The 27874-nt window shown below is 46.0% G+C and overlaps 1 protein-coding gene across 1 annotated transcript in view; it reads left to right on the plus strand.

The window, feature by feature from the left end:
- LOC117587201 overlaps window positions 1-27874 on the plus strand; it is a 102029-nt gene that overhangs the window by 8100 nt on the left and 66055 nt on the right. The window contains exon 3 of the transcript XR_004574044.1: window positions 1166-1290. The gene's annotated coding sequence lies outside the window, so the exon portion shown is untranslated. The remainder of the gene's footprint in view (window positions 1-1165; window positions 1291-27874) is intronic.

Below are 27874 nucleotides of genomic sequence, written 5' to 3' on the forward strand. Positions count from 1 at the left end.
TCCGAGAGTTGAGCGAGCTCCGAAAAAATTATTTAAAATATAAATAAAATTCTCTAAATATTTGCGAGTTGATTTCCCATTTAGCCGCCTGCCTTTCAGCCTTTCAGCGGCGGGGCAATTAAGGTGCAATAATTTCGGATCATTAGGTTAAATTTGTCACGACCCGCTGCACGAACAACCCCACCACCGCCACAGTGCCCCAAGGGGGCAGGCAGGCAGTCAGGCAGGCAGCGACTGTCCAGACGGTCCAGACAGAATGTAAAAGCTCAACCGACGACGACTGCTCGGACAAGTCAAAGCGGGCTGTCCATTTGGTTGTACAAGTACGAGTACGAGTCCGGTGTCCCAGTGTCCCAGCCCCTGGCAGATTAGGCATAATTTTCAGTTTTTAGGTTTTTCATCGTACCACACTTTTCCCCCGCATTTTACGACTGCCGCTGCGGCTGCTGCTAGGTGGCACTCTTTACAAATTATGACACAATATGTTGGCCAAATTTGGTAAGCGGTTGACATTTGGCCATGTTTCTTGTCGATTGTCATCGCTGTGCTGCCTTCGTTGTCGTTGTCGATCGTCGCTATCATTGGCAGGCCCATTGGCGCGCTATCAACATGTGGCATAATGACAAGGAAAACGCCACACCGCAACACTGCAACATGGGGCACAAGCACAGGCACAAGCAGGCAGGCGACTCGCTGGGAAAGTGATGCCAGGCAACGCGTGGGTGATGCAGGTTTTTTATGTAAGCAAAAGAGGTGGCGAGAAGAGGGGGAGGGCTCAGGAATTGCATTCCACAAATCGATTGGCGCTGCGCACACGCACTGACCGCAATTTTGTGGCATGGTGGCTATGTTTTTTTTTGCTCAATGAATCATCGGTGGAGCGATGGGAGTTGCAAATAGAGGTGGAAGCGTGAGATTTAATAAATAACAAAAATAGTTGAGAGCGCGGAATAAACTTTGAGAAATTCTGGTACTTTAGAAACTTCCAAATTGATACTTTCGGATTTTATTAATTAAAATTGATTTTATTTTACTAATAGTAAAAAAATTTCCAAAAAAGGGTTTTGCGAATGGAAATACATTTAAAAAATAATAGGAAAATAAAAAGCAGAACCAGTAATCATTCGAATCAATAAATCACTTCTGTTCTATGCATATTTTTCAGAAAAGAAGTGCCCAAGAAGTTTATGCTGGAAAATGCAAGACTTGCGGAAATCCAGCAAATCCAGGATCCAGCGGAAAAATGTTTGCAGAAATCTAAAAGAATATTCTGCAGTCTTCAATTAACAGGTAAGTGCTTGCTATTATCATTATACTACTATTATTCCATGTTGTTCTATTATCGCAAACGATTATTTCCCTTGAAGATTTAAGGGATAGTTTCTCTGAACTTTAATTGAACCAAAACCAACACATAAAATCGATCACCCACTCAGTTCTTCAGCTGCCATCTCTAGCAATTATTGCAACTCACATTTGGCTGCTTCCCAGGGGACGACAAACGACAAAATCCGCGGGGCACGGCGTCGGGTACCAGCGATGTGTGTGGCATTTCTGTCACTTGACGCTGAATTATTTTCACGCCTTTTTACAAATGTTTGAATGGTTAGAAAAGCGCTGGCAGCGCCACAGCACCATAGCCATAGCCATAGCCATAGCGGGGGCGACAGACAAACAGACAGCAGTGCAGTGCAGTGCAATGTGTTCCACTTATGGCTAACGCCATGCGGCAAGGCCTCAGCATATAAAACTTGGACTCAATCCCAGTGCCGCAGAGACACAGACTGGGGCAGCATTTGGTGTGCGACGCATACGATTCGGACACGGACTCGCGACTCTCGGCGGTCACTATGGAGATTTGCTCATAAATCTGACAAACTCAACGCTAATATTTGCAGACTTCGTTAGACACACTGCAAAATGCATTTGATATGCCTTAAACGGGGACCTCAGCTCTTGCGACTCTCCGGCTCTAGCAGATCTCAGATGGGAGTTGCGGCCAGGGCCGAAACGAGTAGGTGGTGGCAACCAAGACGCTGTCGCTGTCCCATGCTTCTGCCACTGCCTCTCTCGATCTGCTGCAGGCTGAAGTCTCTGCCTCTATGCCTGCCCCAGTGACAAGTGTAAAGAGCTGACAAGGCGGCAGGCAGGCCGGCAAGTCACTAAAATGTGAAATGCGGACAACATTTTTATCAGATTATAACTTGAACGAATGCCTATAACCGATGGTCCACTAACCAAGTCCGAAATGGCAGGAAAAACTAAAGGAAAAGTGGGAGAAAAACTGTGCAGAAATTGTGGTAAAAATGAAAGGAAAATCTGGCTAAATGAGAGTGAATGGCGGCGGCGGCGGCATCTGTGGCATCATCGAGTCCGGGTGGTCATCATCCATTAATCTAAGGCGCCTCAACATTCACTCTCTTGACCTCAGACCTTTTGGTGCCACTCCACACTCCATTCAGTCTGTGACTTGTTCATTCATTTATTCACTCCCTCACCGTGTGTCTGTGTGGCTTTAAGAACAAGCAACTAATTTAATTTTCATTTATCATAAAGGCAACAACTAATTAATTTCCCGCTGAGTTGACGCTGCGCTGCTGCCTGTGTGCCTGCCTGCTGCTTGCACTTTTGATTTTGCACAGACATTTTAATTATTTAAATGCAGGCCGAAGGCTAAGTTTGAATCGCAAATCATGGCTCATAAATCCATCAAAATGGTCAATACCAATAGGCAAAGCAGCAGCCACAGCAGCCACAGCAGCCACAGCAGCCACGAAGGAGGCCAGAACACAGAGCCACAAAGTCTTGGCCAAGTGCCATGCAAATGTTGTACAACATTAAAAGGCTACAAGAACAAACCATTGAAACATGAGAGAGGCATGAGGCATGAGGCATATTGCAGAACAATTGTTTTAGTAGCAATTGTTGTTCTCGATTCGGTGGCAGACACACGGTGGGGACACTGCTGCACAGACACAAAACAATCTGTGTGCAGCGTCTGGTCTCTGGTCTGGTCAGACATTGACTTCCACTTTGTATCTGCGGCTGCTGTTGCTGTTTTTGGTTCACGATTCGCATTGAAATGTTACTTTTACGATAAGTCCAGCCTCCTACTGCCTCCCCTTTACCCCTCCTCCCTCGTGACCCTGAATTGTTTAGAATAATTTGCAATTGCCATAATATTTATTATGATTTATTAAACGCATTCATTCGCCTCTCTGCTGCACTGCAACGAGCAGCCTCTGTTTCGGTTTCTGTTCATGTCTGTGCCAAGGGCCCCTTGACTCTGTCTCTCGAGTTCTGCTTTGAGACTGCAATTAAATTGTTTACCTTTTGTGTGTCTCGGCAATTTATTGAAAATGCATTAAAATACATAAATAAATCGCTTGCCATTAGAGTTTTCATAAATTTCAACTCGTTTTGCGGGGCAATCGTAAGACAAAGCCAATTGAAATCCAATGAAAATGTCACCAAAGTAATTTGTCGGCTGTGGCTTTTCCCTTGGGACAGATAATGGAATAACTGTGGTGGAGGGCACTGCTGGAGGGGTTTCACTTGGGGAACTCTTTGGGGAATTTCTGAGACATCAACTGCCAATGAGTCAATTTAAATGTTAGGAATTTTAATTACCTTTCATGGGAGTAAATTCCTTAGCTGCATTCTATCTTTTCTCGTTCCCCAAAGCCTTCAGCTCTTCAGTATCTATTACCCTGAGAAAGGGGCACTTCTTTAACCTTTTTCGCCTTCGAAAGTGTCTCTAAATGTTTGCTTCTGCGGCGACAGTTTACAGTTTTTAATTTTGAGTCAAGGAATGTGGTAATAGTGGACATAGAAACAGACATTCGAGCTACTGTGGGGCGCAGGTCTATTAGTAAATAAAAGAGCTGCATGGAGGCTGAAATAATAAACGAATGAGAGGACTAGGATTCCCAACGATCTCCGCAGAATCTCCAATATCTCCTTCAAATATTCTCCTCCAACATTTCCACCTAAAATGCACAAAGATCATCCATCAGGCACCACTGTAGACCGCAGCATATGACAAATGTCTTCTAATTAGCCCCAGTGGCAGGCAGGCAATAGTCAGGCAGAGTGTGTGGCAGCCACATGTCAGCACGCGATGCAACCTGTTGCATGGCAAAGACAGTTTTGTTGCCCACAAAGAGCAAGCACAGCCGCAGCCATCTGTAGTTTGAGTGAAAGACTAATTAAAAAAGTGCCATCAAAGTGTGGCACACACACTGCGTGTGTTACGATGGCGATGGGCTGGGGCATGGGGCATGGAGCATAAAGCCAATGATTTTATGGGGCAAGCGCTGGGATATCGATATCGATGGTGGTGGGGGTGGGGGCACCCACTGGGTGGCATTTGCAACATGGCAACATGGAACAGCAGCCGCAATATAAACAAACACATGTTAGAGCCAAGGCTCTGCCTCAGACTCTGCCTCCTTCGCCTTCCTAGCTGCATCTGTGTGTCTGTGTCTAAGTCTGTGTGGCATGCAAAACAATATTCCCATGAACATGGAAACCACTTGCTACAAATTGTTGAACAAGAGGCAGGCAGCAGCAGCATAAAAAGCTCTGCGCAGTGCAACATTTTTAAACGGATGCAGATAACGATCGTCGAACACAAATGGTGCAGAAATAAACACGAGTGTAGATGCAAATGATATGATAAGCAGCGCAGTGCGGTGCGGAGGGGGAACGTACCACAGATTGTGGCAGAGTGTAGTAGAGGGTTAGGGGGCAGCGGGGCAGCGGGGCAGCCGCATGTCCATCACAAGAGCGCGGCATAAATCGTGGCACAAATGCAAATTAAATGATCAGCAAGCGATGAAGGGAAACGGGTTTCCACAAGTCCACAGCAGAAATTACTGTCACAGCGAGTCGCCTCCTAATCGAATGAATGCGCTGCTCCTGCCTCTTGTTGCTCCTCCTGCTGCTGCTGCTACTGCTCCTTCCTCTTGTCCTGTCAATTATGTGTAAGACGGGGAGCAAATCCAAAAGACTTGCGACTGCCTATTTGCCGCATCATTATAATCACGTGTTGATTGCTTTTTAAACTTTTGCGCCACAAGACGGAGACGAAGACGAAGACCGACGGGGCCCGGTCGACTGCTGCAGCCTGTCTCTTGGCCTAAAGAGTGGCCTAAGCAGGCCAGGCTCTTTTGCGTATCGTGCTGCGGGGCCTGGCCTGGTCTGGTCTGGCTTGGCCTTTAATTTCCATGCGAAACGAGGCGCCAGGCGGGCAAAAACATCGTTGCAGCAGACATAGCAGCTTGTTAAGCAAATGCTGATAATTAGGCGGCAGAAGCAGAAGCAGAAGCACTGCAGCTGCCACAAAACGTGGATAATGGGTCATTGGATGAGGCACAGGACAGGCAACAGGCAACAGGAAACCCCCCCTGTTCTCACTGGTGACATATAAAGGCATGATTAGGGAGGGGAGTTGCTGGGGCAGGGACTGTTGCATAGCGAATGACCAAAAATGTCTTAATTTCAACGAAAAAGAAAATGCAATCTATAAAAACAAAAGACTGAGAAACCCGCCCCTCAGGGAGGAGGACCCTTGGATTTTTGGGCTTAACCACAATTTTCCACTCCATGGGCACTCCAAGCTCCAGTCGCGTGTGGCAACCCACGCAAACTGCTGCCCAATGGAATTCTGTGGCAGGGTTTATTCATATTCATATTCATACGAGGAGTACTCGTGCATATTCACATTTAAAGGGAAGATGAAATTATAATGAAGACATCAACAACGAAGTAAATCGCCAGCCCACTTTGATTTTGATGGCCAAAAAGGTTTCATAGCGGCAGGAGGGGGTGCAGGTTTGCGACCTCTTACCGCCAGAGAAGAGGCCTCTAGAGCATGGAGGATGGGGGCATGGACTGCATCGAGAGTAGTAGGTGGTGCCCAAAACAAATTGCAGGCAATCGCAGAGGCCGTAAGTATGCTAAATTATCAAGCAAGGAATACCCTTTGGGGAGGGTATGGTGATGGATGCGTGGATTATGGCACGGACACATTTAAAAGAGAATAATTCTTAGCTGTGGTTGAAAGATATCTAGATGGAATAAGCTGTACATGTTGGAAAATAATGCCTTCTTAATGGAAAACATTTATAGAACTGTCTCCAGAGGTTTCTAAAATATTCCAGAAATAAAATGGCAAGGGTTTCCCATAGAAAATAGTACCTAAAACTTCATCAAACCTTCCAGAAATTTGTCTACTCACAAAATAAATATCTCTGCATTGTCTAGGACTAATCTTCAATCTCCAATCTAATTCGGCTCTTCCATTAGGGTATGCACCGATTCGTTCTCCCCTTGGCCACTCTTTGACTTAGCCTCCAATATTTTTCAGAGTTTTTCCGGGATGGCTTTCCAATACGAGTAAATGGCCTTTTGAATGCTGAAGGCAGCCGAAAAAAAAAGACTTGGCAAAACAAACAATCGCGACCGACCGACCGACCGACCGACCGTTCGGAACATTGATCGTCGGGGTGTATTATTATGAGAAGTACGAGGCATTAACATTATTGGTATTATTGGTACGCTGGACAATTTTGGGGGGCAATAAAAGACACAAATTGCTGCTAATAATGATGCTGAATGGGTGGGAGGCAGCGGCAACAGCAGCAGCAGCAGCAGCAGCTCCAACCACTCGCCACTCTCCGCTCTTTTTGCCATTCCTCTTCTATGGAGACTCCTTTCTTTTGGCCATTTCTTGGCTCCACTAATAGCCGCCTCTTTCTCCAATTGTTCTGCACTCTTGGCTGCCCCTTTCTCCACACCCATTCCACCCCCTTTTGTGTCCCATTCTTTCCTTCTGTTTCTGTTGCCAGTTCGTTGCTCAAGTCTTTTGTTTCAGCGCCTCCTTGTGTGTCTTTTTGTTAATATTTTTACATATTTTATTGAATGCTACGATAGTTGCATGGCCTGTCATGTTCTCTGCCCTCTGCTCCCCCCTTGCCCGCTTGCTCTTTGTTGCTGCCTTTTCGTTTGCGGAGCAGTTTGGGGGCTGCACTTTTTTTTTGCTTTTCGCTGTGAAACATTTGTCATTTTTACCATTTTTAGCCAAGCGTGACAAGCGTTTCTTGGCCATGTTGCAGCATGCAAATGCAGCAGGCAGCAACAACAATGGCCAGTGGTGTGTGTTTGTGTGTAAGTGTTGTATGTGTGGATTGCTTTTCAATATGCGATAAAGATCTCAAATATTGTTAAAACAAACAAGAAATTTATTGAATATGCAATGTTTTTTTTTGCGAGCTGTTTTGCATTTGTCTCTGTCGCGCCACAACTGTTGAGTGGAGGAGGGAGGGGGTTTTTATTGTTTTATTTATTGTAGGTGAGAAGTCAAATATTTGTGGGTGGCACAGCCGCAGAAACAGCAGCAGCAGCAGCAGCAGCGATTCATAAATGGCACAGCGCACAGTCGCACATCTCGCCTTTGCCATCGCCATGGCACAGGTTTCGGTTTCCCACTGCCTCAGGAATGATTTTCGTATTTGATGCTCTTAAGACAGAGCAGGTATCATGAGTGCCAGGAGAGATTTGCAAGGGGTAGACTTAGCGCTTGAAAGAATTATTTTTTGAAAGAAGTTCAGGAGTGGAAAACACTTGAAATGCAACATTTTCTCATAGAAAATATCACAGAAATGAGTGCTAGATTCTTTATCTGACCAGTAACCATGGCGTTTATATTGATCTCTGCAAGATGATGCTTTTGGATGCCTAAATATCTATAAGAAACACTTGGAAAATGTCCGATATTCTCAAAGAAATTCAAAGCCACAAGTTCTACATAATTTCATCATTAAATTATATTATTTTCATCACAATTCGCTGCTACAGTTAACAGCAAACACAATAAAGAATGCCTTCAAGTGTATCTTTAGATGCGACTTTCCTTGTAAAAGATACACAAACAGATAGCCGTTGGTTTGTCGCTTTTTATTTTAGTTGCAGGCGGATATACAGTCGTACAGACAGGCGGTACACGGGCGGCACACAGGCGGTATGCTGCTTGTTTGCTGGCCATATAAGTCATAGGCGTATAACGGAGTACGAGCACAACATATGTCTCAGAAAAGTATACAAATGCGATCTATGGCTTGGACCCGAGGTTAATTCCAGCATTAAATAAAAAGCCAAGAGACAAGCCTAACATTTGCTGCTGCTGCTGCTGCTGCACTGCGGCACTTGCAACCAAATGATGCAATCTGCATTCGAGAGATGAGAATCTGAATCTGTTTTGGGTGGGGAGAGCGGGAGGGGGTATGGATCGGTGCTGCTGCAACCCACGCCAGCGATTCGACTGTTCTTCCTCTTTTTTCGATTTCCGGCCTTCTCTGGGGTCCTGCCGCCACTTGTCCCCATATAATTTGCCGCACTTATTTAGCGGCCCACGCATGTGGCAGCTACAACAAACTGACAAAAGACAAGAGACCAGAGACAACGCAAAATACAAAACAGACAACAGAAAACGCAGACAAATTAGCCCAAGCCAGACATTTGGCCAAGAGCCTTTCACACATACATATTTTCGCGGTGCTCTGCTGCCAGGCCAGGGGGCATGCAGCAGGCCACAGGCAGGCCCCAGAGGCGAGGTCAAGCGCTGGAGCATGGGAGAGAGACACACAGAGGAGTTGCACAACCCGAAACTTGATTTGCATATGGGGCTGTCGGGCGATTTAGTTTTTCCTCTTTGCCTTTTCATCGATCTTTACTTCAGTTTGCGGGGTTTTTCAGTGGTTTTCTTTTAGTTTTTTTTTTTCGCGATTTTTCGTGTGTCTGTTTTGCTTCATTGACTGTCGCCTTTTCACCTGTTAACGGTGCAACAAAGAAGTATCTCTGCTTTGCATATCTCAGGGATACGTAGATTAATCAATGAAGAAACCTCAAAAAGGGACTACTCTGGGGTCTCCCTCTACAGATTTCTGCGGCATGTCTCTGTTTCGTTCTTGCGCTGTCTGTGGCAACGTCTGGTGGGCGTACACCTAAAAAAAAAAACAAGAAAAAAAAATCCATGCGACGACGTGAGGCTTTCTTGGCTCTCCATTGTCTGGTGGAGATAATCTGTGATTCGTAAACTCCCACAGGTCAGGCGAGCACATCAATTACTTTGGCACAAGTCCAAAAGCGACAACATGCACTGCGAGAAATGCAGAAACTAGAACTAGAAGAAGAGGCAAATAAAACGGCCCGAAAGTAAGAAAAATAAAACTTTTCAGGTGAACTTTAAGGCAGTGGGAAATTTTGAAAAATTCTTTTCCTGTTTTTATACTCTTTCTGGCAGTGTAAGCCCACCCCCTCCCTATAGTCTTGGGTTCTCTCTCTCTCTCTTGGAGCCAAAAGTCTTTGCGGGGCATCTTGGGCATCGTAGCGCCATCCGAATGGCAAAGAGAATGACCTCTCAATTTATTGCTGCAGCGCCTTTATCCTTTTGGCATATGCGATTTGTATCGACTTAAGCACACACACACTAATGCACACAAGCACACACACACACACACACACACACACACCAACGAGCACACGCTTAAGCACATCTTGGAAAAAGCCAAAAGAGAATCTCCCTCTCGCTGCTATAAATGCCTTACGTTGATTGTTTTATTATGATGATGTTAAATTATTGTAATCCATGGGCGCAATCGCAATCGTTGTCGACATCATCATCAAGAGAGGGCGGGGACGGGGGGAGACTCGGCAGATCGCTTGCCATTATACATGTGCGTATGCGTGTGTATGTGTATGTGTATGTGTATGTGTATGTGTGTGGTTGTGTGCTTCCTCCCCCAACGCTCGGTGCAATATCTTCTTCTTTGCGGTGTCTGCTCTTCTCCCTATGCCCTCGACTGGCTCTGTAGGCGTTGCTATCCTTTGCGTAAAATAAATAAACACAAGCGCAAGAAACAAAAACAAATAAATGCTTTGGCATTCGATGAAGCAGATGCTTGTAAAAGTGCAAGGGAGATGCCAGATGGAAGTATGATGAGTCAGAGAGAGAGAGAGGAAGAGAGAGCAAAACACTTACAGATTACGATCTCTCGAAGGAGCCTTGGCCAAGTCTTGGAGTCTTGGTCTCGGATCGGATCGGATCGGTCGCATTGGTCGCATCGGGTTGGCTTCGGTCGTTTGGTCCGTCGGTCGGTGGGGCTCTTGATGCCAGGTCCGTGATAATTTTGGGTTGCACGCTTATTTAATATGCGAATTTTTACAGATAAATGGTGAGAAATAATTTGCGCTACGCTCTCCGTTCTCTGCGCTGTTCTGGCCTTTAGCTTTGTGTGCACCCCTCCCGATCCTGGCTTTAGCTTTGACTGTGGCAAAATCTGTCTTTGGCTTTTATTTCTATAGCATTTGCTGGGACGGTGTGGGCGTACTGTTTGCCAAAGAGGCGTGCACACGCTCGTATGTGATCATTTCATTTCCGTTTGAGGGAAGTCGGAATCTTCTGGTGTCCAGAAATCTCCTTCCTTCGAGTTTCCTCCACTCCACACAAAGAGTGTTTCGTTTCACCCAAATTTCCTTGGACATGTTCATGTTTGCTGCCTGAACTTGTCCTTTGAGTGGTTCCACATCTAACAGCCACCTTCGACTCCTCCACCTCCACCTCCTTGTGTTCTCGATCTCCATTGACTTGTCCCCTTGGATTGGCCTTTGGCTTTGCCTCGGCGTTTGCCGCCTTTCCACTCGACTGGCTGCCAATGGGGGCAGCTACTGGTTTTGCGCCTTGTGCCACAATTTAGATCAGTTCAGGCCCCGAACTAGGGAGCTGTGTGGCTGCCTTATGGCATTTTCCAATCTCTGACATTTACACGAGGCGACAATCGGCGACAAAGCCAAAAGCTGCTGCCGAGCTACGCAACGCCCACGCCACCACAAAGAGAGTTGTGCCACACGACACATAGACTAATAGAGAGGGGGAGAGGGGTTCTCTGACTGTGGCATTGACATTCCATGCAACCGAAGAGGAGGCGCCGCCGCCGCCTTTTGACAAGAAGGCATTTTAATTGTGTGAGAACTCCACCATGGCCAGCAAATGTTGCAGTTGCACTTGCAGTTAATCAAGTTTGCTGTTGCATGCCACATGGTCAGCTCCCCCCGCTCAATTGCCAATAGATTATCGATATCAGACAGTTACGAAGCCGTTTGGGGGCTTCGTTTGGCGCCAAAAAGATTCTTGCCACCACCAACGGCTGCCCGTAGGGTGGTGGTGGTGGTGGTGGTGGTGGTTTCGGCGGTGCACAGTCCGATGTCTGATGCCCGATGTCGATGCCGACTTTAACTTCAACTCTGAATGCTAATCAAGATGCCGCCGCCGCCGGACAGGACAGCAGCAGCAGCCAAAACGTTTGCCCGCTTCGATTATGCAAAAAGTCCAATGGATCCGACCTCCAGTTTCGGCCTCGCAGATTCAGGCTCCAACTCTCCAGCTTTTGGCTCCAGCTTCATGTGTGTCTTGGAGATCTTTCTTGTGCGCTGCGGGGGCTGTGGCGTTTGTTTCTCTGTTGTTCGCTCGCTCGCTGCCTTTTTCTTGATGCCCAAATAATAGCACATAAAACTATAATAGTAATTTTCAAATGGAGGAGAAAGAGCGATGCAATCGGCGATCCCCCAGCCAAAGAGCCACAGAGCCAGCAGTTCAGTTCGGTTCGGGCCTGGCCAGCTGTGCGGGCCTTAGTCATAGAAAGGCGGCGGCGGCGGCGGCAGTTGACCACACAGCGAGCTCTGCTCAGCGATGAGCTGGATACAGCGCTGGTCCGCAAATTTATGGCCAGTCAATGCCACAAGCTCCATCCATAACAACAACAAAATACAAAAGTCACCCCAAAAAGCCACCAAAAAGAAACCAAAGCAAAACACTTTCATTTTTCCACAAACAACGAAAAAATGTTTTAATTTTTCGCTGGACCGACCGACCGACCGACCTCTCCCCATGATGCTAATTTATATGGCAGCAAGAGTCAGACCCCCTCCCAATCGAGGCGAGTGGAGAGAGCATTTCAGGTTCAAGTTCGGTTCTCGGTTTTCAGTTTCGAATCTTCGTTTCAGGTGTAAATTAAATACACTTTGGAGTCGAGACTTTTGGGGCGCATACTCGTACACACACGCGACAGATCAGACTTCATTAGAGAGTGAGAGAGCCTTGGAATGTTGCGATCCTCGAGATCATTTAAATAGCTATAAATTAATAAGCATCCATTAATTTGGCCCAAGGGGCGTTGCGAATAAATTTCATGATTTCGTTTCTGTTTTTTTTTTTGGGATGTATCCAATGACCGATCAGCGAGGGATTGGAGGCGACTCCTTCGTTAGGTAGGGACTGGAAAGTCAGACAAATTATGTGGTTTGCAACACACGCGCCATAAATTTGTCACTTATGAAAAGGAGAGTCCCAGAGAGGAGAGGGTGAGCGGATCAGCTGCGGTAAGCTCTGCTTAGAGTGGAGTGGGTGCAAAATTAATATAATGATGCTTATAAGGAAGTATCAAAAGAAATTGCAAGCTTGAGTAGGATTTTCCTAGAACTCTGACAAATTGAATGTTTCCCAACTTAATTGCAAGACGCCCAAGATGATGACACTGCAGTGTGCCCCCCAGTTGTCGGCAGACGCCAGACGCCACTTCGGTAGGTTGACATTTAAGGAGCTGACAGCAGCGGGAAGTCGCTGACTAGAGGACAACTAGTCTCAGCCACAACGACTTGAGGCGCCACAACTGTGTGTGTGTGTGTGTGTGTGTGTGTGTGTGCCGCAGGTGTCATGCTGTGCACAAGAAATACTCAAGCAAAAACATTGCTAATATTTGCATTACTCGTACCAAAGGCTGCAAATGCTGTTCCCACGCGCCATTAAAATGTGGGGTAGGGTAGGGGGAGATACATGTAATTAGAACAATTATGCGGCCTGTCATTGCAAATGCAATCTCTCAGGGAGATAAGACGCACACACAGAAACCCCAAAGACCCCAAGAACAAGGCAAGGGGCAGTCGCACTCTCCACAGCGAGATGCCAACGTAGTTTCGTCATAGTTGCCACCCGATACTCGTCGTACGATCCGATATATTCCATTTCATTCCGTTGCCATTCCGTTGAGACGCTGAACTGAACTTCATTTGCATAATTGCTGCGTAAATATTGATATTTGAATTTTGATATTGACCGGCGGGGCCGTACGTATCGCCTGGCTAATGCAGAATACCCTCAGCCCCGCTGCTCTCCACTCTCCACTGCGTCTCTCTGTTTGCATTGCCCAATCGACTGTCAATAATTTCACATATTAAATATTGAATAAAAACGAGGCGTTTAATCAAATGCCTGCCTGACTGCCCCCAGCTGCTTGGTCTTGTGTGTGACACTCATCCGATAGCGCTTCAATTCCCACGCTCTGAGCGGCCGGCAGTGTGTCTGTCTGTGCCTCCGAGGTGCGTAAGAGCGTCGGGCTACCGAATGAAGACATCACTCTGAACACACACACAGACAGTGTGGGGGCATTCAAATGTTTATTGATTGTACCCCAAATTTGAGCTCAAGGAGTTGAAATTAGAAAGAGAATAGAAGAAATTTCAATTCGACTGCATTCCCCTTCCACACCCCCCTTGTGCAAGCTTTTAAAATCGCCAAATAGGAACCCAAAATGTGCCTCTGTTGCTGCCGTCACAAGATCGGCACAAAAGATAAAAGCAAAGATGCGAACATGAGCGATCATGCACGAGAAAGCAAAAGCCACCCCATGCAATGGCAAAAGCAACAACAAGCGCAAACGATTTCGGCTGCGCTGCTTGCTCTCTTCTTTGGCTGCTCTCATTTTTTGCAACTGCATTTCGTTCGCATTTACTCTTCTCCTATTGTTCCACATTGTTGCTGTTGTTGCGCATGGGCTGTGACAGAGAGAGGGAGATGCAAATCATATTATGATTTAGCTGCTTCTGCTCTGCTTTTACTCTCTTCGTAGTGGTGGGGGCAGCCAAATAACACCACCATAAAATTTAAATATGTACGCACACATGTAAACATTTATCACCCACAATGCACACCTTATCCGAATCTCCATAAAAATTTAATTTCCATCCATAACTTTTTCTTGCAGTTGCATTTACCATTTAAAATTTATGTTTGTGAAATTTGTTTTAGTAAGAAGCTCTTAATGGGATCTCTCGGCCAAACAAGAAAAATTGTCTTTATTTTTTGTTTGTGTCTGGTGCAGGCTGAAAGCGTTGTTGCAACAACGGCAACAGCAGCAGCAAAGTATTTCAAGTGGCTGCTGTTGCTGCTTGCTGCTGCTGCTTGTGGCAGGCACATGTCCAGCGCCTTGTTAGGGGCAACCGAAAACACAACGTGTAAATTATGCTCTAACACAATTAGCCACTTTAGAAGTGGCTCTGGCTCCATCCCCGCGGCCCTCTCCCACTCTCTCTCCATCTCTCTGTCTATTTTTTTTTTGGGGTAGCAAAGGGGCAGACTCTGGCTCTTGGCCATTTGCCACTTACATGGCGGCTGCACACAACATTTTGCAACATGAAACTTTGATACAAAAATTTGTTGCAGTTGCCTAATTAAAAATAATAAAAACGCGAGACACACACGAAAAAAACCAAAAAGCGGAGTACTTGGCCAAAAGCTAAGCTGCTGCCAAAAACAGGATGCTACCACCACATCAGTGGCAGCAGTGGGGGAGGAGGAGGAGTTGATCGAGGGGGGATCGTGTGCTGCCGTCTAAAATTAAATCAAGCAAATTACATTTTATCTCTGGCACGCATCTCAAAACGCAAAAGCTTAAGCCGCAGCAGAGCTCTATGAAAGGGTGAGGAGAGGGGGCTTAGTGTGGGGATGGGGGCTAGAGTAACGTCCGGGCCAAGTTGCGGGCCCCTCGAGCGAACTGCATAAATTAAAGTCAACTGCCGGCTAAGTGGCGGGCTTTTATTATTAAGCCCGCTGAGCTGCCTGCCTCCATTGCCTGCCTCCACAGCCAACTGTGCAGCTGATCGATAGCTGTCTGTCTTGGCCAAGAGCATAGAGTGGAGCAGAGCAGAGACTGGAGTGGGGCAATGCAGAGCAGACAGAGTCACAGTTGCAGTCACAGACGAAGCTAAAGTTGTCTTTGTCACACAAACTGAGGAATGCCTCATCGGTAGGCACAGTGGGCTGGAATAGAGATATTTGTGGATACGATTTTGAAAGGGAAGCAATTCGGAAGATGGCTGAAAGATGTGCCGATTACACTGGGTGAAACATTGGTAATGGTGGATAGAATACTTAATACTTGGATATAAACCCAACAAAGAATCAATTAACTCACTTTTATCCTTGAAGAGTTTAGGAAAATAATACAAATAGGAACACTTGGGCATTGAAAGAGTTTGGGTGGATTGAATGTTCCCCAACATATGATCTTCTGGGAATTTTTAACATTTGAAACAATTGATAAATACCCAAAATGAGATATAAATTACAATGAAAATCAGTACAAAAATTTGAAATAAGATCATTGATAATTTTTGCGAGAATTTATCTACCGCTAAAAATGCTTGCCATCATCTTCCACTGTACGTAGCCCCTACCCTCTGGTCTGTTCTGTCTCTCTTCATCCCTATTGTGAGTCTCGCCTATCGACTATATCAATATTACGTACGAGAGTAGTCGTATATGGCTATCCAAGACACTTTGTCAGAGCACTGGAACCCCTGAGCCGAACCCCAGAGCTGCAGCCGAAGCCAAAGCCGGAGCTGAAACTGAAGCTGGAAACTGGAGGAGTGATGGCGATTGCTCGCCCGCCTGTCAAATTAGTGGCATGGCTATTGAAAAGTGAAAAGCGTTTTCAGGCCCCACCGATCAGAGGCCCCCATCGAGTGGTAATTGCAGCTCTCGCTCTCGCTCTCGCTCTCGCTCTCGCTCTTGCTCCCGCTCCATGTGTGTGTGCCCCATGTGCCATGGTCCGCCCTCTTGCCGGCAACAGCCACACATCCACACACACACACACACACATCCTCATCCTCCTGCATCCATTCCGCTTGCACTGGCAAATGATTTTTCAAGATTCGTCACAGCTGTGTGTCGACAATTTTGAAATTCATGCGATCTCGCAGAGGGAACGACGTCGTCGATGGTCGATTGTCGACGTAATCGCATGCAGCAAACAAGTTTCAAGAATTTATTTTTATAATTTTTTCCCTGTTTTCGCATACAAAAGTGTTGCAGCAGCCGCAGCCGCAGCCGAAGCAGCAGAGGCTGAGGCAGCAGCCCCCTCGCTGCAGTCCCTGGGAGCCTTTCAGGCTTTTTCCAGCCTTTGTTTTTTCTGCTGATGGCTGGCTGCCTGGAGTTGTTGCTGCTTATATTTATGGCATATTGATTAAGTTATTAACATTTTATTAAGGCATTTCCAGAGAGCCCCCGACGGCTGTGGAGCAGCCAAAACTGATTTTTAATTGTCGCCACAGACGGACTGCACTGACGGACGGACGGTCGGAACGGGCGGGAACGCGTCTTGCAAATTGTTGAAATGATTGGGGCGCGCGTTGCGGCTGCATACAATGTTGCCTGCCCCGCGACTATCAAATGCCAGGCATTTATTTAATTTATTTAATTTAACTCAATTTGTTTCGACTGCTAATTGCAGAGTCTTTAATTGCAAGAGAGAGGGATAGAAATGTCTTCGTGGAGTGTAGCTCCAGTATTTATTTTATACTTATGCTGCCCTGCCCGCAATTTTGGAATATTTTCCCTTGCACCACAATTTATTTATACATATATTTTTTTTTTTGCATATTTTTACTGATTTTATTTTCATTTTTGCAAACAAATTTTTCTAATTTATGTTGTGTGTTAAATGTCTGGGCAAACCAACAGAAACAAACCGAAAAAGTGACAACACAAATGTCAAATTGCTGTTGACAATCCGGACAGTGCCGGACAATGGTCTGCCCACCCCCTACCCTCTGTTTACCTCCCCAACATGGCATACAGGGGGTCCACTGCTACTCCTATCTCATGTCTGCAATCACTTTACTCAGCAAAGACAATGCCAGCGCATTATATAAATCATTTCGAATGCCATGCTCTTAATAGGGCCGCCAGACACCTCAACTCCGACATGGACACATTGGACATGGTCAACAGCAGAACATGTCGCTCTCTGGAAAACACTCTGTCCGTCCGTCTGTACGTCCAAAGCGATCGCCAGCTGCTGTGCTTACGCCTTTGTAGAGCAAGGGGGAGGGATGAGGTTTTCTCTTTAAGTTATTGCTTGAATGTCAATCCAAGTTATGGGAAATTGTTTGCTAAATATTCACATGGAGAGTGGGAACCATTTAAGCACACTTCTCTTTGGAAGAATTCAGCTTTGACAATCAAAAATACCATAAATTCCATAATATAATGCTCCCTTTTATACGCATATCCTTAGTACACAAATTAACTTAACCACACGGCCAATTTTCGGTTATCCTTATCAAAGATGTCCCCTTTACATTGCGACGTTCACCTGGAAAGCCAACTTTATGAAGCGCTTCTTTTCGGCCTTCGTGAGCTTTCGGTAGCGATGGTGAGCCACAGCCAGAATCTCAGCCTTGCTGAATGTCTCCTGCATGGACAGGTCTTGCAAAATGTGGATCATCTCCTCGAGGTACATCATTGTGGGTGTAACCTTGCGCCAGAAATGGTGCTTGTAACGCGTGATGGCCGATTCGATGAGCAGTTTGTGGGCACAGTAGCCACGCTTGGCCATAATCGTAGGAGGGAGTACAATTTTGTTTACTTTTACCAAAGAGAAAATAAAATGGTGGAAACTAAAAATAGATTGTGTTGAGAGTAGAACGAAAGGAAACATATTGAAGGGTTGGGGTTAGAGTTAAGAATTTTGAGGCATTGCCTGTTTAAAGTCTGACATTTTAATACGAGAATCGAATGAAAACCAAACCTAATTGGCCCACAAAGCCAGAGCCAAAGCCAAAGCCAAAGCCAAACCTAATGAACCCCCAAGCCCCTAAAGCAGAAACAGATACAGAAACAGAAACAGAGACGCCGCCAACACCGCAAACAAGACTCCAAAAACTATGTAAATCGATTTGTCGATTTGTCATACGAGTCAGCGCGAAACAGACACAGAAACTGCACAAAAAAATAGAAAAAAGAACCGAAACTAAAGACTGGAGAAACCCAAAGACCCCATAGAAGACTGGAACTGGAACTGCAGTTCCACTTCCACTTTGGCTTTGGCTTTGGCTTTGGCATCTTCACAAATGAAAATGAAAATGAAAATGAAAATAAGTGTGAGGCGCTCTGGAGAGGGGCTGCCGACACGCTTGTAGGTCGTCAAAGGTCCTGCCGTGAATTGTCATTGTCGTGAGTTGCATAATGCCGCACAAAATCGACACAACAATGCACAACACAGGCGCAACATCCAACAACAGCAACCAAGGGGCAGCCAGCAGCAGAAACAACAGCAACAGCAGCAGCTATCAAAGCACTTAATACACTCAAAGAGCTCTCTTGGCCTGGGTCTGGGCCTGGGCCCCAATTCTATGCTGCTGCTAGTAGCTGCTAGCTGCTTGCCTCATTCCTTTCTGGTCTGGCCAAATTTTCAAAGCAATTTTCAAGCCGCTGCTGTGGCAGAAGTGGCATCAGTCGTAAATCAAACACAAGAGCAGCAGCAGCCGAAGCAGCAGCCAGAAGCATTTCAACACCTTCGCTTGGACCTTGACTTGGAATGAAATCGAAATCGAAATCGGATACAAATTCCGCCGAATTCCCAAATCCAAGTCCAAATCAGTAGCATTTTGTTGCATGACCGACTGGGCCGACTGGAGTGTGGAGTGGAGTGAAGTCTGCAGCTAATTTGCTCATTTTATTTTTAAGTAATTTGTAGCGGCCCCTCCCCCCTTCTGTTTTTGGCTGCTTAAAGTGCAAATTTTAGTGCCTTCAAGCCAGAGCGACCCTCACCCTCCCAGAGAGCTCCTATTCTTGGCCATATAATTAACGTTTCTGTCTGCCTGGCCCGGCTTAGACCTTGGCTTGTGCGATTTTTGTTGATAAAATTGCCCCAAAAAGAGCCGAAAATAAAGAGAATCAAAAGAGAATACGGGAATTGCCATTGACTTGGCTGGCTGAACGGCTGGCTGCTGTCTGTCAGCACAGAGACTCAGACTCAGAGTCGGAGTCTTGAATTCAAATTCAAAACTCGTGACTTATTTAATTATAATGAGTTTAGATTAGAACGGTTTTGCAGCAGCACGGGAGTTGGCTGGGCCAGGCGGCACAAAGCGCGGCAACAAAGCCGCAAAGTCACGGGGTTTATGGGAAACGAGATGCAGATACAGATCGATTCCGTGGCACATACTAGCCGGGGCAATATGGTAATTTGTAACCGCATACTTGCCAAAATTCGGGCATTCATATATCAAACGAATCTCTCGGGTGTGTGCACTCGTTTATAGGCTGGCCCCGCAAAACAGCAACAGTACAAATTTTCGCAATTAAAGTTTTTAGAGTCCATGTTTTTCATTCGAGGTCGCTGGTTCGCTGGTTCGCTGGTTTGCTTGCTGCTTGCAACATCTTCGTTCAATCAAACAACAAACAGCAAGCAGCGGCAGCGGCAGGCAGACCAAAACACCTACGTGGCAAAACACAAATCACAAAAAAAGGCCATAAATCCAAATCCCATTTGTCAGCATTAGAAAATTATGCAGCACCAACAAAACGTTCGGGAGAGAGGAGGGAAGCACAGGTAGGGAGTACAAGACCCCCTCCATCTGCAGAGATTCATAAATTAAATTACACGACAAGCGCAATAATAATAAAAACGATTTGAGGCCCACACGCAACCCGAAAAAAGAACTGCATAGAGAGAAAAAATAACTAAAAGAAACCTGCACAAAGATTCATTAAAGATTTGCCCAAACAACAAGAAATAACAAATCAGGGAGGCAAAAAAATAATAAAAGTATTAAAAGAGAACTGCAACCGTTTTTTATGCATGTAATCTGTGGAGGGAACATGCACAATATGTCCAACCTGCAGAGGGGAAGGTAGAGCACAGCAGGGGGGAGAGGGTGTGGGCAGGTGCTGGCAGAGCAGTAGCTGAGTTTGAAGCGAATTGGACAAGGCGAGCGGTGGGGAGCTAGTTCTTGCCATTGAAGCACACACACAAAATTCACAATTAAAATCAAAATAAATGATGATGATGATGATTATGGTGCACCACCAACATGTGTTGCACGCATGCGCGGTCGCCATCATCAGCTGCCATCAGGGGCAGCCATCGTTGCTGCTTGGCTTATTGCCAAATTTGGTCAGGCGCAAAAGAGCCACAACACACACACACAAGCGGAAGCCACCGGCAGCAGACACCGACTGTCGCAGAAGTGTCATACTCACTGTACATTGCAGAGCCATGGGAATCGCTGGCCAGCGAGTGGGTGCCACAAATGTGCTTGCTGCGGCTAAAAGGTGTGTGGTGCATAGTGTGTGTTGGCCAAATGACAAAAGTCTTAAAGCGAAGACCAACAGCAGCTACAGCAGCAATTGCTGAGAATCAACTGCAGTAAATCAAACAATTGGCTGATGTCAGGTGAAGGGGCTGAGGGTGCTTCAGCAAATATGAATCATTGCAATGTTCTGCAGAGGATGAAAATGTGATTAATTTGCAGATCTTTAAATGGTGATAGAATTGCTGAAGATGTAGGAAGAAGCTAACGTAATTGAAGATCTTGTAGATTGATAGAGGAACTGCTTGAAAACAAATAGGAATCAGAGTAGCGTAAAGGAGCATAGTTCTATGGCAGATTTATTCCTCATTATTATCATATTCCTTGAAGCTGAAATGATTGAAATATTCACCACCCAGTATGAATTACCCCAACAATTGGTTGTAGATCGTTATGCAAAGCTCTGGAAATTGCTCCAGTTTGTAGAAAAATCTCCAATATATCCCTAAAAATCTCATTACATCCAAGAAGTTACCCATAAAAAGTGATTTCTCCCTGAATCACTAAATAGAGAGCTTTAAAGTGAGATCCGCTAGCCTTGAACTAGTTTTCCTTGGCAATTTGCAATTGTTTATGCCGAAAATGTGCGAATCAATTGAACGAATCGTACGACCAACCAACCAACAATCATTCAATCAGGTCAGCAATTGTTATTGTCTTTTTCCGCTTGCCCCTGCCCCTTGCCGCTGCCTCTTCCGCAGCAGCATGACTTCCCAAAAAAACACAAAAATCAATTATATGCATAAATTTCCAAAAACAATAAGCACAACAAAAAAGGAGAAATAAAACAGAGGCAGAGAGGGAGACGGCAGACAAAAGGCAACGTGCGACGTGCAACTTGGCAAATCGATCAATGTCAGGAAATGATGGCAAGGTTATGACAATTATCAACGCGGCAGAAACAAAAAACAAGGCACCAAATATTAATTATGACCATCATCATCATCATCATCATCATCAGCATCATCATCATCATTATGATGGTGTTCGTTCTGGCCGCAACAATTGCAGACTGACTAATGGCAAATGGAAGTTGCCCAAGTTGTTGTATTAATTATACGCCGCGTTGACCCATAAAACTCCACAAAAAAACAGCAACAAGAGAGACTCTTTGACAATTGTGTTTGGCGCAGCCGCTGCGGCAGCCCACAGTCGTTTGTTCTCTGTGACTCATGGAACTCCCCTGCCCGCCCTGCCCCCGAAGCCACTGCCTTTGCAACTGCCTTTGCCCCTCTTCTGTTGCATTGTGCGTTGCTGCTGCTGGCTGCCACTAAGGTGCGTTGTTTTGGGCTTAGAACCGGGTCTGTGTACGAAGTACTGGGTACTGGGTACTGGGGCCTGGCTGCTGCCAAGCCATTTATTGCCTTCATGGCACTCAATTTGTTCGGCCCGCGGCGGCGGCTGCAGACTCCATAATAAAATGTTTTTTATTATACAATTTAGTTGCTTTAACTTGCGTGTAAATCGCCTTTTGCATATTGACACATAATCATTGTCTTTGCTAAAAAAAAAGGCTTTTGGCCACAAAGAAGACCAACAGAAGAGAACGCACAGAGGATGCTCTGCCCAGGGGTGGGATTTGACAGAGGAACATCAATAATTGCACAGAAAGAGTTTCCTCTGCGATTTCTTTATCGAAAGGGAGTTATTAAACCTCTCAAAATATAGCCAAAGAACTCTCCGCCATCGCATATACCCTTTCTGTGGCAGAGTACATTCGTATTGAGACAAAAAACTGATTACATGTTGCGCTGGAAACCGTTGCAAATCTAATGAACATTTTCATTTTGCAGCATTTTCATTGCGTGGGTGGACTTTGGGGGCTTGGAGTCTTGGGTTTGGGCTTGGATTTGGGATTGAATGGAATGGTAGGAGAGTGTTTGGCTGCCACAAGACTGTGTGCCGCCATAATTCAACGATTCTAATAAGTGGGAAAAACCGAAACCCGATTACACCTCGTGAGGAGTGGAGCGGTGTGGAGTTGTGCGCTGGAAATACCTTGCTAATGAGGTTAATAATCCAACCAAAGACATTTAAATGAGCTGGGAGAGAGAGAGAGAGAGATGTTAACAAGAAAAATGAGGTCGATTCTCAGGCAGAGTTAGCGAGCGGATGCGCGGCATTAGCGGATAATCCTCAGAGAGTGGAGAAATAATTAGAATTTCCTGCAGTTAAAAAAGCGATTCCGAAAAGTAGGATAACAGCATGGGATGTCCACAGTTAATCTTCCATTTAACATTCCCCTGCGGCAGCCAAGTGTTTTGACTTGGACTGCCTCCCTGTTCCTCGGCTCCCTGCTTTTGCTCCAACGAAAGTGTCTGCCTCCCTGCCCCTCTGTTTGGCTGTCTGCAAATTGGAAGCTGACCTCAGAAGAGGGGTCTGCAACGTGCGTCTCCTCATACGATGCAATCGATTGTGCAAGCATGTGAGGCATGAGGCATGAGTCGATGGTTAAAGCCTACGCCAAGGCAGCGCCGCATGATTGAATTACATTCTGTTGCAGGCAAGGAAACATGCAGCAATGTTGCAGCAGCAGCAGCAGCAAACGGTAGCCGCCATGCACGTGTTGAATGTTGCTGCTGCTGTGGCATGTCCCCCTGGTTCCCCTTAGTGCAACTAATTAGACGTCATTGTCTGGCCAGAGAGGCAGCAGCAGCAGCAGCAGCAGCCTCGTTTGGCATTTTGCGGGGCATATCCATTGCTGGACCAAGCGGCAGCTGTTTGGGTTGCCTGGAAGCTGGATGCCTGCCTCCATTGTTATCTTTTGGCAGCGCTAAAAGGGGTCATTATGTCAAGGATTTCACTGCACAGTGCGGGGCCATCGAATGGCAGATCTATTCCACTGTGGCAGCCTCACTTCCTGATAGTCTGAGTCATGCCGCAACCGTTTTTCCACTGTGTTGTGTTTCGGTTCAGTGTCATTGTTGTGGCTACCAGTTGCACTCTGGCAGTTGTTGCACGCTGCTGCAGCGTTCTTTGTTGCCGCAATTAAGCGCCTGACAAAATGACTGACAATCTGGCTGTCGTTTGTGCAGCCTTTTGCGTCGAGATCTGTCTCTAGATCTGCCTCTGTCTCTGCCACTTTATGTTTTTCTTTTGGGTAATTGCTAATCCCCGCTAACGAGGCATTGAGCCACCATTTGAGACACTGCCACTGCTGCTGCCACTGCCACTGCCACTGCGTTGCACCAACTGTCCAGTGGGCGTCGCGCATTAGTTTTCAATATCTGCCGCTGCCGCTGTCGTTGCAAGTTAATGTGGCGTTCAATGATTGCGTCTAATGATTGATTGCCACAGATATGCAAAAGGCAACAAAAAAAATCTCCAACAACGCTTCGATCTGTGTGCCGTGCCTCCTCCTCCAACGATCCTTCTGCGAGCGAGCGAGAGAGAGAGAGAGAGAGAGAGTGAAACTCTGAAAATGAAAACGAAATTGGTCTGCAACTGCAACTGGTTCCTGTTGCATGCTGCATGCTGCATGGAGCATGGTGGTGCCTTGCTTGCGGCTTCAAACGTGACGCTGCTGACCCACTGAACCCCACCAGAGGCAGTCCGCCGCAGTGGGTGATGGGTGGCGGCACACAGTGCCTTTTGGGTGCAAATTGTTGCAAGGCACCGGCACCGGCACTGGGCACTGGGGAGAGAGAGAGAGAAATATTGAAACACACAAAATGCCGTCCAAGAGTGGAGCTGGTGCTGGATCGGAGTGCAGCTCGTGCATAAAAGTTTATTGATTCTGTGCCGTCGATATTAACCCCCACCCCGAGCAGTTGCATAATTATTTTCGGCATAATATCAATTTATATATAGACACAGATATCGATTATCCATTACGGAATGGGGTCGTCGCCCATCGACAATCGAATTCAGATGAAAATGTAAGCGGGGGGGAGGGTTGTGGTTCAAAAGTGCAGCCACAAAATTTAGCAAAGATTGGGATTTGTCAATCGAAAGAGTGGGAGAACGAGGCAGGTGCTGAGGGAGGGATTGAGACAGAATTTGATGGGAAATGGAAGGGGATTGCCAGGTTATTTACTCCACAAATTTACAGGGCAATGCCAAGTAGATTTCTGTAGGAGAATATACAAATTATTTCCCGGTTAAATGGAGCAGTATTTGGCGACTAATTGGTAAACAGAGAAGACTTCCTTTCATTTTCATGACACCAAATGGATTGCCATAAATCCCCCAGAGAGAGAGAGAGAGAGAGAGAGAGAGAGGCAGAACTGGAGTGTCGATTTTCGTAGTGTCTGAGGCTGAGTGGCGATTGGGGCATTGGCGACGACAACTTCATAAAATGTTCGCTTGCTCGAATGTCAACGCCTAACAGGTAACAACATATTGCAATTTGGCCAAATTGCTGCGCGGCTAATTGGCACGTGTTGCAGGGGCAGCAAGCACCGCAGTATTTGCCTCTTATTTGTGGAAGAGAGCGCGAGAATTCCACTTAAAATGCAAATTTACTTATGCCGCTGCGTTGCACGTGCAACACCAAACATTCGAGAGACAACGGCAAGCTACCATAGAAGGATGCCGCCCCGCTGTCGATTGGTTGCCTCGTAATTTGTACGCAACACGGTGGGGGCATCTGTAGAGCATAGAGTGTGGCGTGCAACGTGTGGCAGTATCTCCCACTCTCTCGAATGAAGACATAAAACTGACTTTAGTACCCCATGTGATTGGTGGAGTGCGTTGCATGCTCTCCTTTTTGCAGGCGGCTTGTTAATGACTTTATTTAAGTATTTTGTGGCACAGTGAAAGCTAGTTTCTGCCACCTCCCCCTGCTGCTGCTGCCGCTGCTGCTGCTGCTGCCATACACAATGAAATGTGCAACAAACTAAAGTGCAATTTATGCGCCAATACGTGTAAATAAACCAAATTGGTCACGTTTTAACCATTCGGAATTGAATTATTCACACACACACACACCACAGCAGACACACACAGTTGAAGACGCCACAGGGGAGGAGTGAAACATACAATAAATACACAACAATTTATTTGGCAGCCAACAAAAAAACATAACGATGAAACATGACGTGGTGGGATGAGGGTTGGCGGGTAGTCGAAGTTGCAGATACTCTGAAAATATTGGAATTAGAATTTGTGGCAGCTACAAGTGGATACAGTGAAGGATGTATAGCTGTGGTTTCGTTCGATGAATTAGTTCTTTTGTTGCTGCTCAAGTGGAAGGCTTTCCCAGAGCTCCAGTTGCTTCCAGCTTCCTCCTGTGCCAAACCTCTGCCAACACTCAGCATACCCCTCCGGCGGGCCAACCCAAAACACTTGCAACTATCAGTTTCCATGCCTCTTCTGCTGCTGCCAGCAACATGTGTTATGCCCCATTATGGCCTGCATGGGGTTGCCGTTGGGGTTAAGCGCTTTAATAATTTCATGAAATTTAATATAAAACATTTTGACCGCCTGCACCCTGCCACATACATTCGAGGAGTCTCTTTGGCAGGCTTATCAAAAGTGGTTTGCGGGCGAACCAATTTTTGGGGGCGACTCACGACGGGACTGACAGCAACAACAATTGCTGATTACCTGCCTGACACATGCCCCAGAACGTACCCCAACGATTGCTTACACAATTAGCCATTTTGTGTTGTTGTTCTTGTTGTTGTTGCTGCTGTGGTGCGGGGCAGCAACATTTTTGTCACCAAATGGCAATGGCAAACGCCAAGCGACGCGTTGCATGTGTAGCAACAATGTTTGTCAACACAATTGTTGCCTGTCTGTCTCCTCGTCTGGCGTCGGCTGCGAGTGCGGCTGCGGCTGCGGCTGCGGCTGGTTGCATGGCTTTAGCTATGGCTTTTTGCTATTGCCATGACTGTTGCACTGTTTGGTTTCTGTGTGTTGTGTGGAATTTATGCAAATGATCGTCAGGCCAATGCGTTGACAATATGTCACATGTCACTTAGTCGCCCGCCAATTGCCAAGCGAGCAAAGTACACAAACACACACACACACACACACACACACACTGAAGACAAAAGCAATTTGAATCGATAGATGGATGGATAGATCGAACTATAGATTTCTTATGTGGTTCCACGGGCACAGGCACAGGCACAGGCACCAGCTCCCGCACGTTCTGAACTCTGGCAACGAACCCCAAAGCAACGACAAAGAAACGAACGACAGAAGTGAACAAACGAAAATGGTAAAAATCGCAGGCATTTGACCTCAAAATAGACAACAACTCTGCGCCCATAGACTTTGAATAGGTGACTGGCTACCCTTTTTGCAAACGAAAGGGTAGATGGGTTTAGTTGTGGTTCATGCAATGTGGGACTAAATAAGGAATATTATTTGATATGTTTTTGAATGGGTTTACTCGAAACGAAGGCTTTGAAAAATGAGAATGAGAATATTTGGCATTGACTTTTAGTATAAAATTATGTTATTGGCCCTTAATTTGTTTGGAAAACATCATTTAATTATGTCTCTACATTCATTAATCTATGGTTATACTTTTGTATTCAATTTATATTAATTTTGCCTGGCTTTCTTTTGGGTTTTTACAGAACTTCCCTCATGCAAAAAGTAAGTCTAGTCAATATAATATTTGATATTTTTATGGGAAAACTGTCCAATAATATGGGTGTGTTTCCATTGAAAAAAGAAGAACATATTCTGAACTTTCAAGGCTATAATAATCCCTGAATATTGTGTTCTACCTTTGCTTAGGGTATTTCTGCCCTCAGTTTGTGTGTGTGGGTTATGTGTCCTCTGGCAATCTATCGATCGTGTTGGCCGCCTGCTGACTAATGCCTCGATTGTTGTTGCAGTTGTTGCCGCTGCCTCATGCCGCTGCTGCTGCTGCTGCTGGGAATTGATTAATTGTCAAATTGCTGAAATGAGTGCAAAGACTTGTTCGGCTGTCGCCTTGCGTAAATCATTTTTACGCGCTCATGAATTTTCCGCGCAATGGTTTTCCTTCAACTTTTGTTGCTGTTGTTTCCTTTAATTCTCTAATGAAGTTGTTTTCCCTCCCCCCCCAACTCTGCCACCGCCTGCGCCTTCTCCTGCTGCTGCTGCTGCTTATCCTGGCACGCGCGTGCGTGCTGTCTTTTCCAAGATGATTGCAATCGACACAAAATGAGAGACCCAAAGCTCCGGAGCTCCAATCCGAGACTCCAAATCCGTGGCGACTCTAGAGCGTGGAACAGAATGATTTATATGCCGTTGCAATCAGAGCCAAAATGCGATATCCCAGCGCCAGTGTTAGATTTTGATATATTGTGTTGCTGTGTGTGTGCTTTGTGTGTTTGGGTTTGGGGGCACGCGCAGGATGTGTTTTGTTGCTGTGTTTTTTTTGGGTTGGCTGTTCTGTCCCATGCCAGCAACAATTAACGCATGCGTGCCACAAAACACCAAC

The sequence above is a fragment of the Drosophila guanche genome, unplaced genomic scaffold (assembly GCF_900245975.1).
Source record: "Drosophila guanche unplaced genomic scaffold, DGUA_6, whole genome shotgun sequence".
NCBI classification, from domain to species: domain Eukaryota; kingdom Metazoa; phylum Arthropoda; class Insecta; order Diptera; family Drosophilidae; genus Drosophila; species Drosophila guanche.